Raw genomic sequence first — 18,195 nt, forward strand, 5'->3', positions numbered from 1 at the left:
AGGCCAAAACTCGGCAATCTTTTCATATTTTATGAGTTAGATGAAAAGAGATTAAAGAAGACTCGTCTTTTGATGAACGAGTGATAAAATGGGTAGCAGCTGATTCCAGGTAAGGTTTGGAATTTTCCAATCACGGCAGTGTCACAAGGATGGCTAGTGAAATCACTCTTCGCAGCTGTTCCTCAAAATGGGTAAACAATCAAATGGAGGTGAATGATCGGCCAATGGAAAAGTGGAGGTGACGGTGCAAACACGACCAAGGCTTTAATGGCTGAAGTACTACATTCACGACGGTTATTTATAGGAGGATAATTCATTTTTTAACGAGCTTAAACGCGGATTGAAACACTTGCTCATGTCTTATGTTTATTTTTTAACGAGCTTGAACTATGTGCTAAAACTGCTCGATAATCCAGTCATATGATAAGAATGTCTCATATAAAAAAAACTCGGCAATATTTCGAGTGTTGCCCCACATCCTTTCTTTATGTAAGTTAGGAAACGACTAATCCTACAAGTTTAAAGGGTTAGAGGTCCTAAAAATTTAAAAAATAAATAGCCGCCCCTCGCTTGCACTCCAAAAGGTTTGCATGCCCCCAGGTATAAAATATGGTTTCAAGGTTACCCCTCAATTTGCAGACAAAACATTTGTTCTATCAGGAAAGGCCTACCTCTTACAGGTTACCCAAAGATTGTTCTATTCGCGGTGCAAACAAAACACTTCCTTGGCGATGTTGCTCGAAATAAACAAAGGTGAGTGATGATGTTCGCCAACTCACATAACTTTGACAAGAGAATCTTATTCTAGAATAACCCCTCTTCCAATCACGGACGGGGTACAGACTAGTCATATTCTCCCGCGGAAACCTACCCTATACCCGAAGTTTTCCTGCCGAAGCATACCAGGATGCATGCCCCCTGGGTTTCAGTCATATCTCTCCGAATTACTCGCGCTCATCGGGAGGACGGACTGGAGATTGAGACATTTCTTGCTTGAAAAGACCATTTAGGGACGGTATATGACTATTTGCTATGCGTGATCCGGGAAATGAAAGCTGGTCCACGAGCTTGACCACTCTTCCTTCGTGCGGAAAACACATTACTCTAAAGAGTGAGGAGACGATGGCTCCCATGCAATAAATATAGTCTCGTCCAAGGAGTAGGTTATAATCCAAGGGTCCTTCAACTACCATTACGTTCATTTGAACTGTCTTCCCTCTCAATGTTATGGGCACATTGGGAAGGATCCCTAAAGGTCGACTGGTTCCTTTATCAAAGCCTGTCAGATTTCTCATCTCAGGCAAAAGCGATGGCGAACCAAGCGCTTTCCAAGCAGTAGAGGAAAGGATACTCACAGAAGCCCCCTCATCTATGATGGTACCAGCCATGACCATTCTATATATTTGGACAATAATTCGGAATGGTATGCTTGCTGGTAAACGGGGTCTGCCTAGTTGATTTCAGTCGAAGGAGAAAACTAGGTTGCTTGGAGGTGGGACCGAGTAGACGGCCGGGTATGGCTCTGAGGAACTTCCTTCCTATGGTAAAGGAATGGGTAGATTGCCCCCATGTTCGTCGGAGTCTGTGTTGATGAAGAGAATTTGGACGGTGTCATCCTTGTTCTTTTCAGTGACTGTATCATCCGAAGATAAAACCTCTGAAGGCAAGACCGGGTCAACTGCCGCCTCGACCTTTTGACTTTCGTCTGGTATGGGTCTAGATGGTTTATCTTCAATGATAGGTGCTTTAGCCGACCACTTGAGCGGGCCAGCTGGATTCTCAACTAGCGACGGACTCGGCAAGAGTTTTTTATATCCAGGAGGAAGTGGTAACGGTGAAACCGGACGATCATCCAAAACTCTTTTAGCTTCGTCTAAGAAGGGACAATGGTGGATGGCATGATCGCCTTCGCACAGTTTACAGGGAAATCTAGCTCTCCCTTTTTGTCCTGGGGCTTCACTTTCGCTAGTTGACGGTGTGCTTTCAACATGATCACCAGAGGTTGACAACACCGGATTGTGCAAACGGGGAGACCAGTCCCTTAGTATCCGGGGGATGCAAGGACAATCTCTGTGAAAGTGGTCTCCCTTGCAAATGACACATGGCGATTTAGGCCTGGTCGGTGTAGTGTGTGGATTTTCGTTAGACGACACTTGTTTCCCCCCATTTGCCTTTGGCCCCTTCTTCTTCTTCTCTTTCTTCTTCTTTTCCTTCTTCTCTTTAGGAACTTGACTTTTGGCTTTGCCAGCCCCATCAAGCGAAGAGGAAGGAGGAGAAGAAGAATTAGAGGAAGTAGAAGGTTGGTGGGTAACTCTGGACTCGTCTAATTGCCGATTCGATTGTTCAGGAATAGTGGTGTTCTGAACGACATTGGTTGAGAAGAGCCATACTGGCAAGCCAATTGTCAGTCCTAGAAGCGACAATGTGGCCATATGGGGTGCACCAACATCTCCCCAAGAGGAGAAGGGACTAGGATTTCCACCAAGGGGAATTCGTTGGTTGGTAGACTCCATTTTCTCAACCTAAGATCAATGTAGGAAAAGGGTGATGAATATTCCGTTTAAAATAAATTTTTAGACGCTTTAGACACAACTTGTTTTTTCAGTTTTTAAGAGTCGAGAAAAAACAAAAGATGACTCTAGTCTCCTTCGATTTTTAATGAGCCTGAAGTGACAAGTGCTCAGATGGACCTTTTCCGTTAAGAAGTCTGAAAAGGAACGAAAGGGACTGCTCTGGAGATCTAGGTAGAGGGAGTACCAAACCAATCACAAAACTGCAGAATACGTTTTACGGTACGGCAGTCAATCTTCCCGAACGCTGTGTTCGGTGCATTGCGATCAGTAGGGCGGCCGACACGGCTTCCTATGGATAAAAGGTTTTAAGCCTATAGGGGTCTCCCAATATATACTCGACGGTACGTGGGAGCACAAGTCCGTACTGGCACTTATCGTCTCACAGTGGAGGAATCACCCAACCATCAGTGAGGACAATAGTTACCAGGCTTTACGACGCCGAAATACGTCTCTAGCCTAGACCTCTATGTTGCGCGTTAAGTTCTAAAGCATTGTTAGATTCATTCAATTTATTTTAAGTTGATCTTTCTTATGAAGTTTGCCTTTTGGGTTCACCACGAGATGTAGATGTAATTCCTAAATGCAATCTAAAGATGATAAGCAAATCTTTTATCTCTTTTCAGCAATGAAAATCCTAGCTACAAGGGGAAAAGAAAGACACAATCTTTTCTCAAAGAGCAAAGAGCACACTGTAAATGCACTTTTCCTAAATCAAGCCATACAAACTATCAATATGCAAATGCACATGTGCATGTATTTGTTTTTCACTTTCTTAATATTAATGCCTAAAAAGAAAGTTGATGTACAAATCTAAATTTGCTTTCAAGTGAAAAACACAAACAAGCTTCTTTTCGAAATCAAAAGGTAGAGATGATTACGACACTTTATGATTTTGAAATAAACACTCGTTTCGACACTAGAAAGTCACAAACTCAAACCAAAGGCAAAAGTAAAAGCATAATCGACTGTCAACAGCAAATAAACTTTCTCCTAAGACCAAAATCGACAGTTACGACAGATCTAAATCAGAGGACGACAGTATGACTATTCTACTTTTGCAATGGAAAAATGTAAATGATGCCACAAACACACAAAAACACCTACAGTATTTTTGTACAAAGGAGGCAGAATTAAGGCAAAGAAAAGGAGTTTTTAGACAAGCACATACACTGATCACAGGCTGCAAAAATCAGAGACAAAACTGGAAAAAATGAAGCAAAGAACCTCAGCTGCATAAGGCAAGGCTGATCAGCGCACGTGTTACACAGAGAAACTGGATTGTAGCGCAGGTAGCCCTCTCGGGACCTGCGTTGAAATGCAGAACCTCTTCACAGAGCCTGCGCTGGGGCAGAAACGAGAATTCTATCCGGGTTCTGGGTCACGGTTTGCAGTTTAATCTATGGTTTTGGCCGAGTAAAAGCAATCAATAATGCACAATCAGAGGGATGATTTAAAGGAGATCTAAGAGCTATCACAAAGGGCAATCAGATCATTTGTGAATCAGCTGTTCAAATCATAAACAGATCCAGTGAGTGGATTGAAGTAGCAGGTGTCTACTTTGCATTTGTAAATGGCAAATGCAGTTCGATTGCTACTTCTAAGTTTATGAAACAAACAACAAGAGAAACACAAATAAACTAATTAGACACAATCCCCACGGAGTCGCCATTTTGTTGTGGGGAAAAGTGTCTATTCAGAATGACCCTATCCCACTAAGGTGTGACAGTGCCTTAGCAACAAACAGAGAAAACTACTTTCATATTCTTCTTTATGAACTATAAACGAAGAGGAATAGGATGAACCAACCTGTGTCTTGCGCTAGTCCTTTGATCCAATCTCTCTCCTCTTAGACAGCTTCCAGATACCTGCTCCCTTACTTGCCCAGCTTCACCAAGTTCCTGTAAGATCACAGAAGAAGAAAACTACACAAAGACATGGATTTATATTCACAAATAGCTTAGGATCAGATTTAAGCTAAACATACAAATGTAACAAACATCAATGATACACAAGCATGTAGGAGAAACTCAAATAGTTTTATTGATATAACAAGAAGATCCAGGAGGAGTTACAACCGATGATTCCTGATCCAGCATCAACCTCCCAGCAAAGGAATCCCCTCTTCACCTCCAACAAAGCATAAATCACCCAATACTCTGATATTAATCTCAAAACCAACAGCAATTCTCTACAATGTACAAAATTCCAGCCTCTGGATCTCTGGGATGAGGGATCCATATATAGATGTATGCAAAGAGGATGAGTCAGCTTGTCATCTGACTAGTGTCTTCTCTCTGTCAGTTCTTGCTTCCACTTGGAGACTGAGAGCCTCTTACTCATCCTTGGTTGAACTCAGTGAGGCAAGTGTCATTGGGAAAGATTCTGGAAGCTTCCATTGTCTTTCCACCTCGCGGAATGGCACTGCCATTTGTCATTTCCCGCTCAACGCACCCTGGTAGTGCATTTAGGTGCGTTGCAATGCACCTAGCTAGTGTACTTGGGTGCTATGTAACGCAGGTAGCTAGTGGAGCAGCTGAAATGATCCTGATTTGACTGATTTTGAGCAGTTTCTGGTGGAGAACTTCTGGGAGAAGCTGTAATTTGTTGACCTTGTTCCTTTAGGGGCAGGAACAACACTTTTAGGGACTTAGGATCCCTTGGTTTATGGACATTTCATGCTTAGAGCTGTAAGGCACAAAAATGTCTATAACACCAGGGCACTATGCTCACGATTGTACCAACCTGACAAGGATATCCTGTTCATACTATGCTCAGTTTGATCATGAAATAATAGATTGTCCTACGTTGATCACACAGATGCACGAAAAATGGGTATTCCAGCCTCCTTCGACTCAGAATATAAAATTGATGAGGTCTGTACCGTGCGAAGAAGACCCGAATGTGAACATGATGCTCAGAAGCGGTGTGACCACAGGGGAGGATAATGGGAAGTAGTCCGAGGAAGATACATGGGTTTGCAAGGCTCCTACAAAGGAACCTGAGTTTGAATTAGAATGCGCAAAGGATACGTTCATGGAAGCTAAGAAGAGCTTCGCCGAGGCCTCCACTTCAGGTAGTAAGGACCACCCAGAGCCAAGAATGGATCTTTCAATGCTCACTACCTTTTTGGTGACATGCATGAAATTGTTGCATGACAACAAGGCAATTAAGGGACTACAGGAGTTGATCACCAGGTGTGCAGGGTCAGGAGAACTATGCGTAGTCTGGAAATTGGGAAAGCATGCATTGCACATCGAGAGGGAAATGAGATAGACTGCGCAAATTGGTGAGTATGAAATGGATCAAGTAATCCTAGATCTGGGGTCGGACGCAAATGTATAATCGAAGCAAACATGGGAACGTATGGGCAAGCCCGCATTACAGTGGTCCCCTATTCAATTACGAATAGCAAACCAACACAAGATTCTGCCCATGGGGAGGTTGCAAGGGGTAATAGTTGATATTGAAGGCGCGAGCATACAGACAGATTTTGAAGTGATAGAGATTGTTGATGACAACAATCCCTATCCTGCACTGTTAAGAATAGACCAGGCCACTGATATGAACAGAGTCATCAACCTAAAGAAGCGGAAGATGATATTCAAGAAAAAATCACCACATGTAGTAGTCCCACTGGACCCAGTCGAAGGAGCGCACTACACTGAACTAGTGCGTGATGATGAGAGCGATGATGAGCTGGATTGTATTTACAAGATAACTATGTGAGACCAGGATTGGGTGAATTTGACTGCAGATGGGAGAATATTGTTGGAGTACGAAAGCTCCTGCACTTCAAATTCAGACGAAGAAATAGAACGATGGCAGAATTGGTTGCACGAAGTAACAATGTTGAACTGCAACATGATGGTTAGATCACTGTGTTGCGTGACAATAGAGGCAAGAGAGCTGTAGAGATATGATTGATTGACAGTGGTGGATGAATTCTTGAGCAAGTTTGAAAGTGTAGTACCGGAACAACAACGGTTCAATGCGTTGAAGTGGGTGCTGCGCGCAACACCTGCGCACTTGTGGGGAACACACCAAGGCAGTTTTGAGGACTAGCGCGGGTATAGAAGGATGATGCGCCTATGGTTTGGAAACCCCCAAATTCGAACAAGAGTTGGGTAGCCAGGACAAAGCAGCTTGCGCACCCACTTGTGTCGATGGGTACAAACATGTGCTGTGCAGTCTACATGAACACATCCCAAACTAAGGATAGAAAATTGGAACAGGACGTAGCTGCAAGAAAAGCGACACGCACCACAAATATTCCACGTAGAAGCATTGACGAGGGTATGCGGAATCCTGAATAGGGTTTACCAGGCAAGACAAACTGATTGGGACTTGCGCGTACCAGTGTTATGATGGGCCTCTAGGGCCATGTACAAAAACCTGAGCGCAGAGACGATCTCGAAGCTGATGAACAAAGTCAAGGCGGAAGGAAGGGATCTTGACATAGTAGCTCCCATGGTTGGGACAGTACACGAGAACCAGGATGAAGGAATTATGCTGTTACAGGAAGCCATTCGGCAATGGAACTTGAAACTTCGCGAACTTGAAGAAGATCAGGTACGGCTGAGAAGAAAAGCATGTTAATGGACATAGAAATCAACAAACTGAAAACCAAAATCATGCAAGCTGGTTGCGCTGAGGAACTAAGAATGATCAGACAAGATATGGGTAGCCATACTACGACATTAGAAGATTTCCACTGAGAATATGTGGCTTTGCTACCATGGCTGCGACTGCACCTTACCAGGCAACATAACCAGGGGAGCTTACCACATAAGGAAGAACGCGAGGCACTGATTGTCACGAGGATAATTAAGGAGTGCCCGTGGACTAGGCTGGAAAGTGAAATGAAGCCTTGCATAGGTGGTGCAACTACCTGACTATTCGTAGGGAGGACAGTCTCAGAGCTCCAAGCAGTTGAAAGAGAGCGCGAGACTATTAAAGAGTCTGTATTGGAGCTGCGTGATAAGTAGGTTGCGCGCAGGATCAATATGTCACAGGGGTCACACCCGTGAACAGGGGGCTGCAATGCCGCATGGGGAGGCTGGTAGGTGACCATTGGTGTCACTGTTCATGACAAGAGGTTCAATTTAAGACAAAAAGGAGCGGGCAACGGGAAATTAAGACACGAATTAAGAGCTATATTTGGGACGATCTGCCACCAAGAAGGTATTAATGGCTCAAAAGTGGGGGGAATGGTCGAATTCAAATTCAAACGATACTATGAAATCCCAAGGGCTAGCCTCGAGGAAACTTGGTTGTGTGAGAATTGAGTAGTTACAGAGCAGTGAGCACCACATACTCTTACCACCTTTGACTATAGACACGATGACTGCTTCTAGAACAAGATTTTGATTCGTCGAAGATACCGTGGAGCCCCATATGACCCATGAGGAGCCTAGAGAGGTAGAAATTATGCCAGAAGTTTCAAAATCACCACGAACACCGCGGCCACAGAAAGATAAGCAAACTATGGGGCCACTCCGTGTATGCCCAAGAAACCCATGGTTTGGCAAATTGTCAATGACAGAGAAGGGAAAAGCCATCATCATTGAAACAGACGAGGAGGAGGAAGACTTGCAAGGTCTGATCACTCAAATTGAGGCGTAAGACGATGAGGTGGAGGATGTCTCACAAATTCCTTCCATGACAAAGTTACCTCCATACGTCCCTCCTTGGAAGGGGAAAGCCAAGATATCGAAGGAAGTGGAGGCCACGAAGAGTGTGCTGCAGACCCCGCTCCTCCTCGATGGTATAATGTTTGAAGGTCCGCCATTAGGATGAATGCCTACCATGAAGTTCAAGGATTGGGACCTTGCGGACAGTGAGAAGTTCCCACATCTGACCACGGAGAAGTTCATGAAGAAGAAATGGTTGTGCGGTGTGGAGAAGGTTGGGTTACTCCATCTACGATGGATACCCCACTACCACTGCGCGCCCATCACCATTTTCATCATTAAGTAGCTGCTGTGCCTGGTGCATGATGGGTATCTCTGGTTGGAGGAGCCTATTCCCATCACGGCTAACCTAATTCACCAAATTTATCGACTGCCATTCAAAGGGAATGACCCTACGGCCATAGCAGGAAAAAGCAACGACTTGGCCCTCACAAAAGCCATGGAGGCCAAGTATAAAATAGAGAAGAAAAAGCGGGGGTACGCAATAGCAAGCATTAAGGACATAGGGCTGCACGTAGCCACCCAGCTGCTGGCCGGCAAGCTAATGAAGAAATGCCGTGCCGACGAAGTACCAGCGTCTGTGATTGCATTGGCAGAGTAGTGCGGAGAGGGTGTCCAGTTCAACTGGGCACAGTTCCTCTACGACGAGTTTTTGACGAACTGCAGGGAGGCCCAGGAGCAGGGTAAGGCCTTCCACTATGTGTGGTTGCTCTTATCCATCCTGTTGGTTGCAGGGGAGCTGCCAGAGGACAGCCAGTTTCCCACTATTGAGGTTGATCTGCCCGAGGCCGCGAGGTATACTTCACTCTGGGCTACAAAAGACATGAAGAGGATTCGCGAGATGAAGGTGTTCTGGGTGTTCGTGGAGGCGAGCATCTGAATGTGGATCAACCGATGGCCACGCCTATCCCCTACGGTTCATAACAGCTTGCACGACAGAGCTCAAGGTGGATATGCATAACTTGTATATCCGGGCGCGCAAGGATCCAATACAGAAATGGGTGAAGTTTCCGTTCATCACAACAAATGATGTGATCTTTGCAGTAATGGAGTCATGGCCTTCAGAGTGGTGCGCCTCAGATGTGGCAAAAATGGAGAAGGCCATAGCCCAGCAAAGAAAGAAGTGCGCATCTAGCTGAAAAGAGGTGCTAAAAACAAGAAGCAACCACACAGCAGAAGGCGGCTGATGCAGCAGCAGCGATGCAGATGGAAAAAACCACAACAACACCAACCAGAGAGCCCGAGGAGGGCTAGAAGATGTCCACAGGGCAGCAGACCGGGGAAGTGGATAAGGTAGAAGAATGTGCGGACCACGGTTCTGCATCGACCCAAATCAAGCAGTTGCGCGGCTCGAAGAAACCAACTCCCAAGAAGAAAGTAAAAGTGACAAAGACGTCCGTCGACCCGATCATGCTCACAGAAGGTGATCTGTCTGACATCAGTGAAACGATTTGTGAGGTCATGAAGGACGCACTCCAAGAACTGAGGATGGAGCAGAACACTGTGTTGAGGGTGCTCACCACGTGGCTACAAGGCTTATAGGTACAACCCCCCCAAACAAGTACAATGGCTTAGTACATCGCAGTAGGAACTGCCGAGGTCAAACAGATGATGCGTGCCCGTATGGACAACCCCTTCGTATTACCCGAAGGCGTGCTAGCAGCATCAAGAGAGGGAGACCGGGCTACGATGAGCAGCATGAAAGGTGTCGGCCTGAACTTGGCAGCCCTGCTGCGTGAAATTTTTTACCAGCTGCAGGATGGGGTCATCACAGAGCTCCGCACCTGGGAAGGCCGCGCGATCCAGGTCCTGAACAAGCAAAAAATCAAGATGGACCAGCTCATTTTCTAGCATGATGAGTTGGTTGCGTAGGCTCGCAGACTGGAGTAGGCAGTACAGGATGCGTGTAGTAGCGTCCCAGAGTTGGCCGTGCCGACATAACTATCAGCAGCAGAGCGGGTCCATAGACTGGTAGCCGGTGTCTGTGAGGCCAGGGAGGAAATAGCAAAGGTTTAGTTGGAGCTGAACCTGCAGATCGTCGAGCTGTGTTTGAAGGCACAACCCTCCACGCCCCCAGAAGTAAGAGAGAAATGTTCCCACACTATCCAGATGGGGTTGGAGCAAATTGGCCAGGCGACACAGGATTGTATCGAGATGTTGGAGCAAGCACTAACCATGCTTACGCACCTGCAGGAAGACCCAAATCTACAACACCTAGAGACAGAGGTGCACGAGTTGTAGTAGGAATACGACAGTGTCTGGGGCACCACGTAGATGGTTGTCCTTACTCAACAACTCGCCAGATTACAGTAGGCAAGGGCACTGAAGGACCAATTAGATGTCGCGCGCCAAAAAGAAGCCCTGCTTAAAGCACGCATCCAACCATGGATCGATGAAGCTTTCACAATTACAGCTACCATTGAAGGGAAGCTGGCACAGATGTAGGAACTCTATGTAGCTGGACAGGAATGTGACCCTGCTCACGAAGGTTCAGAGATACGTGTGCAACAAGTACAACAGACAACCGAACAGTGTGCTGTGGACACCCAAGCTGTGTGAGACCTGCTGGATGGGCTTCGCGCAAAGATCGCCACACTAGCAGAGTGACTCGAGATGAGTCACGATGATTGTGTTGCGGGCTTGTTGGGTAGCGGATCCCCCCACAACATGTTTCTGGAGCTTAAAGCCTGAATTTTAGTCAATGTAATGTAAAGACTCCATGAAGTACAGGCTCAGAGCGAGAAAGTCTAGGATGAGTCATAGGGTTGTCTGCCCTAAGAATTGTAAAATAATGTAAAGATGTGTCAGCCTACCCATGGTCTGCGGACCATGGGATTGTATAAATAGAGCGAGGCTCTAAGTATAAAGGTAGTTTTTTGAAAAGCAAGTAATAGAGAGATGCGAAGGCATGGTTAGAGGATAGAAGTGGATCTGAAGGGTATTGGGTCGTAGTAGTAGGAAGAGGCTCTGCAGCTGAGTGCGCGGACCCCTGTAGTTGAGTGCGCAGGGCGGAGTCAGGTCTGTATTGAACTGAACTTGAAAAGGATTATTAATAAAGATAAGTTTTATTCGGCATATTGTGCATCTATTTCATGGATCTGTATTTTGATGTTAGGCATTAATTGTATCTATTTATTTATATGCATGCACTTGGTAAACATTGGTATGAATGCTTATGTATGAAAAACTTCTAAGTAATTCATGAACATAAATTAATTAAGGAAGACTTGGGTAATTAACATTGGCCACACTGCGGCTAGAGCTTTGCGAAGCACGCAAGGGGCTCGCTGAGGTGCATAGCCCAGTAGGTGTGAAGGTTGAATCGCGTCCCTATCACCCCATATCAGACATCCCTAGGGTGCGAAAACCTGGTTCTAGCACCCTCCCATACTACTTCGGGTGAGACCTCAATCTGTGCTCCGCGGACTGTTGCCGAAAGGGCCAGTAGTACCGGTATTTTCTTGGCTAAATCACTTCTGAACCTGGGTCAGGCCCCACGTAGCTAACAAGGGAGAGAAACTTTAACTACACCTTTTCCATAAGGAGTATGTTTTGTATCATCTGCAAGAAAAATGGAATTAAGTTAGCAATCTTGAAAATTCCAAAAAAGATCACGTCAACAAGTCATGTGCTGAGTTTCCCTTGAATCCAAGATCCAAGCATCTTCATAATCAATTTTAAGATGGGATGAAAGTTGTAATGCCGATGAAGAAGTAAAGACATATTCTAAACTATCATCATCTTGATCATTTGCAAATTGTGCTGAGTGCTGATGAAACTTGGGGATTTTGTCAAAAGAAGTTCGACAATTTTAAACATAATGTCCAACTTTATTACACCTTCGACACACAATTTGACTTAAGTCTCTTCCTCTTCCTGGAGACTATCCTTTGCCTCTGCTTTGACTTCTGTTTTGAGGTTGTCCTCTACCTTGATTACTATTTCCTCTTCCTTGACTGTTTCCTCTGCCTTGAAAATTACTCATGCCTGAACTGTTTTCACTACTAAAGTTGTTTCCTCTGCTTTGGCTTCAACCTCGACTTTGTACATTATGTGCTGCTTGATTCTAATTGAAATTCCCTCTGCCTCTGTTTCTAGAACTATCAGTTGATGATTTACTAGTGCTGGCCTCTGTGAAAAAGACATCTTCACCAACTTTCTTTTTCTTCCCAAAGGTTTTATCATGTTGGGTCAACATTTCGCAAAGCTCATCAAACTTTAGCTTCTCTAACTTTCCAGTTAATTGTAGAGTTTCCAAAAAATGTGTGTAGGAAGAAGGAAGTCTAGCAATTAAAATTGTGACCATAAAACTATCATCTACTGCTTGAAAACCAGCATTAATGATTTCCTACTTTATATTCTTAAGTCTGGAGATGTATTCAAGAACATCACCTCCTTCAGTCAATTTTTGTTGCAACAATTTTAATTATAGATCAACTTTCTTTGATTCAGATTGAGTATCAAAAAAGTCCTTGAAAATTCACAAAGTAGACCATGCATCTGTAGCATTTTCTATATGGACATACATTTCATCATTAACAGAAGGTTTAATGAGAGCTAATGCTTTGGCATTCTTAACTTCCCATTTTTTTAGTGCAGTTGCATCTATGGGTTTATTTGGCTTAATATCACAATCACATATATCATGCCATAGTTCATTATAAATGAGAGTGCTTTCGATGAGTCATTGCCATGTTTTGTAAGATTTTGTGTCTTCAAGTTTGTCAGAATCAGAAAAATAATTAATCAACTTTGACATTGTAGTGTTGAAGCTTCACACCAAGAATTTGGCTCAGAAAAAAAAATATCAAGATGGGCAACACACCATGCAACACACTACGCAAAACGAGAAAAACGATCTATCGGGGCTTGGCCTTGACCCTCGTATAGTCATTGAAACAAGAGAAAAATGACTAAGCTTTGCACTTGCCTCTAGTCAATTTCTCAAAAATTTACAAGGTAAGTTTCGAAATTTGACTTTTACAATGCTCTTGCAAATCCTGGTAAAAAAAATGTTACCCCCCCTCAAAGTAAAATTACATTGAGTTACAATGTCACACTTATCTCTCCAAATAAAAAAAAATTACAAATAAAATCTCCTTATTACTCAAAATTTACAAAATTTACTATCCCTAACATTTACAAATAAGCCTTACACCTTCTCACACCTTATTTCTCCAAAAATATTACAAATTAATAGAAACTTCCTTATTTCTCTGAGTTACAATTTTTTTTTCCTATTGCCAAAATAATTTTTTTTAATTAATATTAAAACCTCCTTTATTGTTTTCACTCATGACTTCAAAATCAAAAATAAAATATGCTGCAGACAGGTTTGCACCCTCATTTGTTTTTAAAGGTCGTGACTGTATGTTGACTGAAGCCTTCAGAAGAAGAGTCTGCCAGCAGAGATTATTAAGAGCCACGCATACCGTTGAGCCACCAAGATATGTTGTGACTCATTGCCACTAAATTTTTTTGAACCGCTTCCTGAAAGTGTAGCCGAAAAGGAATATCATGCGTAGAGATTGGTTGTGCAGTTGTTTCCTCAAAATATGAGGAAATACAAAACAATTAAAACTGGGGATGGAGATATGTGTGTTCCCATTTTATCCAGACTGTTAATAATGCTAAACACTCCTGCAAGAGTGAGCATTAAAAGGCTAGCTAAGTCATGCTGGCAGGGTGGCTCACGCTGGTAGGCTGGCTCACGCGAGCCCACTGTGCGACGCACTTGGCTGTGCCTTCTGCATACCTAAAAAAATCGGCATTGTCAGCGAAGTTTCCAGCGGCCGTCGAGGAGACATGTGAGCCATGGCCTTCATAGTCTCGGGCCGAATCATAATCCACAGTAGTATTGAGAGAACCGTATTGCGCCAGGAATCCCTTGTACAGCCATCACGTTTTTGTAGAAATCCGGAGTGATCAAAGTCATGGACAGAGATAAGATGTCGATTCCATCAGATATGGCGCTCTCTATCGCCACCAAAACGTCTGCGTCTATGATGTCGTTGAACCAAGCTACCTTATACAGTGACCGCTGTGAAAGCTCAAGACAAATGCGACACTTCTTGGGCTTTCAGCATAACTGGAGCAGTAGAAACCATCCACCAAATCGAGAATGGAAATCTTGTTTCCATTTCCGAGTAGCAGCTTATCGATTGTAACAAACCAATCATACCAAGCGAGAAATTTTTGAAGCGGAGCAAATAAGACACAACAATTTTTTATAATAATACAAAAATTGATTTTCAGATTAAAAATCTAAAATCAATAAAATAATAAAATTTCTTTTCTGTTGAACACAAAACTGGACAATTTCCATACCAATCATTTGTTGATCAATTCAATGGAGTTTTCCAAAAACTTGTAGAGCTGGAATCTCCTCCTCACATCAACTGCATTACTGAAGCTCTGATACCACAATAATGGCAGAAGTGTCCTCAGACACGTAATTTTATTAATAAGAAAAAACAATTACATCTGGAATTTTGCAAGAGTTTACACCCAAACAACAAAACACTCTTGTAATGAGCTATTTATAAGCTCAATGTCCTAACTACCTCTAATTATGGATCACTTATAAAATAACAAGTGTCCACTTACAATAAAAGCTATTCAAACAACTTACTAACAATTCTCCTAAATTAGAGCCTAAGATATGACACATTTGTAGAGTCATATTTTTTACAACAATATACTAATTCTAAATGTCTCCATTAAATAATTAAATATTCTAGATTAATAATTATTAATTTAATATCTTAAATTAATAATTATTTTATTCTAACTTAATAACCTATGATAATATTTATTTTTGGATCATCTAATAGACCCCCATGACTCTCTTTCAGTTTTTCATTTTCTGTAATTGTAGCACAATTTACTATTTTTAGCAATTTTTTGGGTCCTAAACTTCCGGAGACGTTTTGAGGCCCTAAATGACGTTTTTTGGGAAATCTGGAAGCAACTTGGGTCCAAGGACCGATGTTTCTCTTCCCAAAGTTGTAGTGCTCAGATAGATCTTTCTAACGAGCTATTGTACGTGTCAAACGAAGATCGGGTGCCAAAGTTACGACCTCGGGAAGTTGATGTACCAACTTACCCAAAACAGGGCCCACAATTTGGCGTTTCATCTTCTAGGGTTAGGTTTTGGGATGTTAAGGGTTTTCCATTGTTTCTCAACAATAAATAAGCCTTCGAGCCTCATTGTAACAAAGTTCAGAGGCATGTAGCTGCCACATCTCTTCTCAGAGATAAGCTACCATCGCCTTGGTTTATTTCCATTGCTGTTTGTAAGCATATTTTAGTATTTTACATTAATGAAATGAAGTATTATTTCTGTTGCATCTCTGTGTTTATGGTTATCTCTGTAATTTGTTGCGTTCCTATTTAAAGCCGGATCACTGGATGATGGGGATTGGCTATACATTACATGATGGCTAATTAGTGATAAATGATTTTATGTTATGACTCCATGCCCAACACATAAGGCAATTGGTCTACTAGTTCTCTACATCCCACAAGGGGAAGAAGTCCCCATTGGAGTCGATGTTGTAACATATTTCGGCACACTGAAAATTAAAAATTTTCAGTGTGAAATTGCCATTTCCTTCTGAGTTAAATACTGAGGGCATATATAAATTTTATGCTTTTGAATGATTTATTTATTTTTTATATATAATAATTTTAATTTTAAAAATTATTTTTATTTTTATAAAAATATAATTATACTTTTTTATGAAAATATTTATTTAAAATTAAAATTATATTATAAAAAAATAAAATTTAATCGTAATCATAAGCTAAAATCATAATCGCACTCAAAGCTAAAGGTCAAAGACTATGGCCCACCCAGCATTTAACTGATTAAACACTCCTTATCTCTCATGCCTCGAGATATGAATAATTGAATCCAACATTTAAAAGTGATTTTGGACCCCCCTTGGCCATTTGGCGTTAACATGGGGGGGTCCGAAAAACAGTTTTAATGGAAGACTCCCAAATCTATGTGTCACCATCTCATGAATTCAGGACTTAAAATCCAAAACCATTTACCACTAAGGCCCAAAAACCATACCCAGTATTAATTAGAATTTTATATGGCCGGATACTATTATGAAATAAATTTATTTCACGATGGAAGGCAAAGTGGGTAAAATGGAATTACAAGTTAATGTGTTACAACTATAGGTAAAATAAATTCTCGGTGCATGAAAATGAATAAAGGGAGGCTTTGCAATCATATATTGATGAAATTTATGTACAGGAGAGCAAAAAGATATTTAGTCAATACATGTGAGATTGAAGTCAGAGTTACATAAGTAAGAATAATTTATAGGCATGGTGAAATCAAGTTACAGGTGTGAAATTAGGTTGAGGTGAAAGTAAAAGAGCACAGTAAAATACTCAGATACCAACTACAGAAAACAAGACATCGATTTACAAAACCACATATGGTTTTTTAATCTGTAAATGAATTTCACGGAAATGAAATTTACAGTGTGAAAGTAAATGAGTTTTTACAGGGTAGGAGAAATAGTACATGGATTTACAAAACCACACATAGTTTTGTAAATACATGAGAAATAAAAACACGACATAATTTCAAATAAGTGGATGAATTTATCCATAAATTTATTATTTGAGGAGATACTTTCTGAATTTATTTAGTAAATTCATGAAAATACCAAATTTATTCACGAAATATTTGAAAACATTTATGATTTTGAAATTTGTGAAGCATTGTCAAAAAGTGACATAAAAGCATTCCAAACAGATCTTCAATAATAGCTTCACAAACCCCAGATTTCAGGGCACAAAAATATCAATTGAAAGGAAAATGGCAGAAACAATAGCTCTAGATTTTAAAGGCATGGAGATATCAACATTCAAAACATCAAAATATCAGCAGATTGAGGATCACTCTGCAGATTTTCAACAGTCATTCAACCAACTCTAGATTTCGAGGTAGATACTTGCAAAAGTTCCATATTTCTTGCAACTAATAAGGAAATATTATTTAATTTTAATAAACTATTCATAATTTCATTGGAGGATTATTGTAACGGTTTAGGGGATATTTAGTCTATATATTATTTTCTTTGTAATAAACAAGTGTGGGCTTTTGATGCCAAGACTCTACACTTTGTAAAAGCTTCTCTTTTTTCATTTCTAATGAAAGCCTTACGACTCTGGTTTGAGAGAATTTTGTGTTTCTTGTATGCTTTTCCACTATTTCCATATCAATTTTTTGCACATGTTCACAGTATTATAGAAGACCTGGGTAAGAACAGATTCTGTTTCAATCTCTCTGAAATCCCCTGCAGATTTATAATTGTCTAAAGAGATTAGCATAGCAGACTGTTTGTCTGATCTAGCTCCTCTTTGAAATTTGTTATTGTTTTTTCTTCTATTTTCTCCTAAATATGTTTTGTCGGGCTGTAGAAATCTTCTACACGCATCCAAATTTTCCTAGTTATTAAGTAATCAGTCCGACTGCTCAATTATTAGGAATCTCCTTACATTCTTCTGTCAAATTCTAATACAAATCAAGTCGTTTTGTTAGGCTGGAAGCTGACACGTTCAGAAGGGACCCTGTAAGAGAGGCATTTAATATGAATAGGGATTGTCGTTGATCACCAACCACCCCCAATTAAAACCATAAATCTGGCCATTGTGCTTCAAAGGCTGTTGTTCAGTGACAAGTGAGCAGCATTAAACAAAGCCTCGTAACAACTGAGGGAGCCCCCTCTGGTTCAAGGGCTAGCTTGAGCCTAAAGACTGGTTGAGTTGGTTTCCTGGGATAGTTTTTACAGCCAAGGATTGCCTACGGGAAACAGGTACAACATTTGGCATCGTTGTCAGGGAACAAAGTAATGAAGATATCTTTCTCTGGGGAATGATAAATATTAGATCTATTCCTTGATGGT

Source organism: Pinus tabuliformis, chromosome 3_2, assembly GCF_031772625.1.
Source record: "Pinus tabuliformis cultivar Carrire ecotype Pingquan chromosome 3_2, CPIR1, whole genome shotgun sequence".
Lineage (NCBI taxonomy): Eukaryota > Viridiplantae > Streptophyta > Pinopsida > Pinales > Pinaceae > Pinus > Pinus tabuliformis.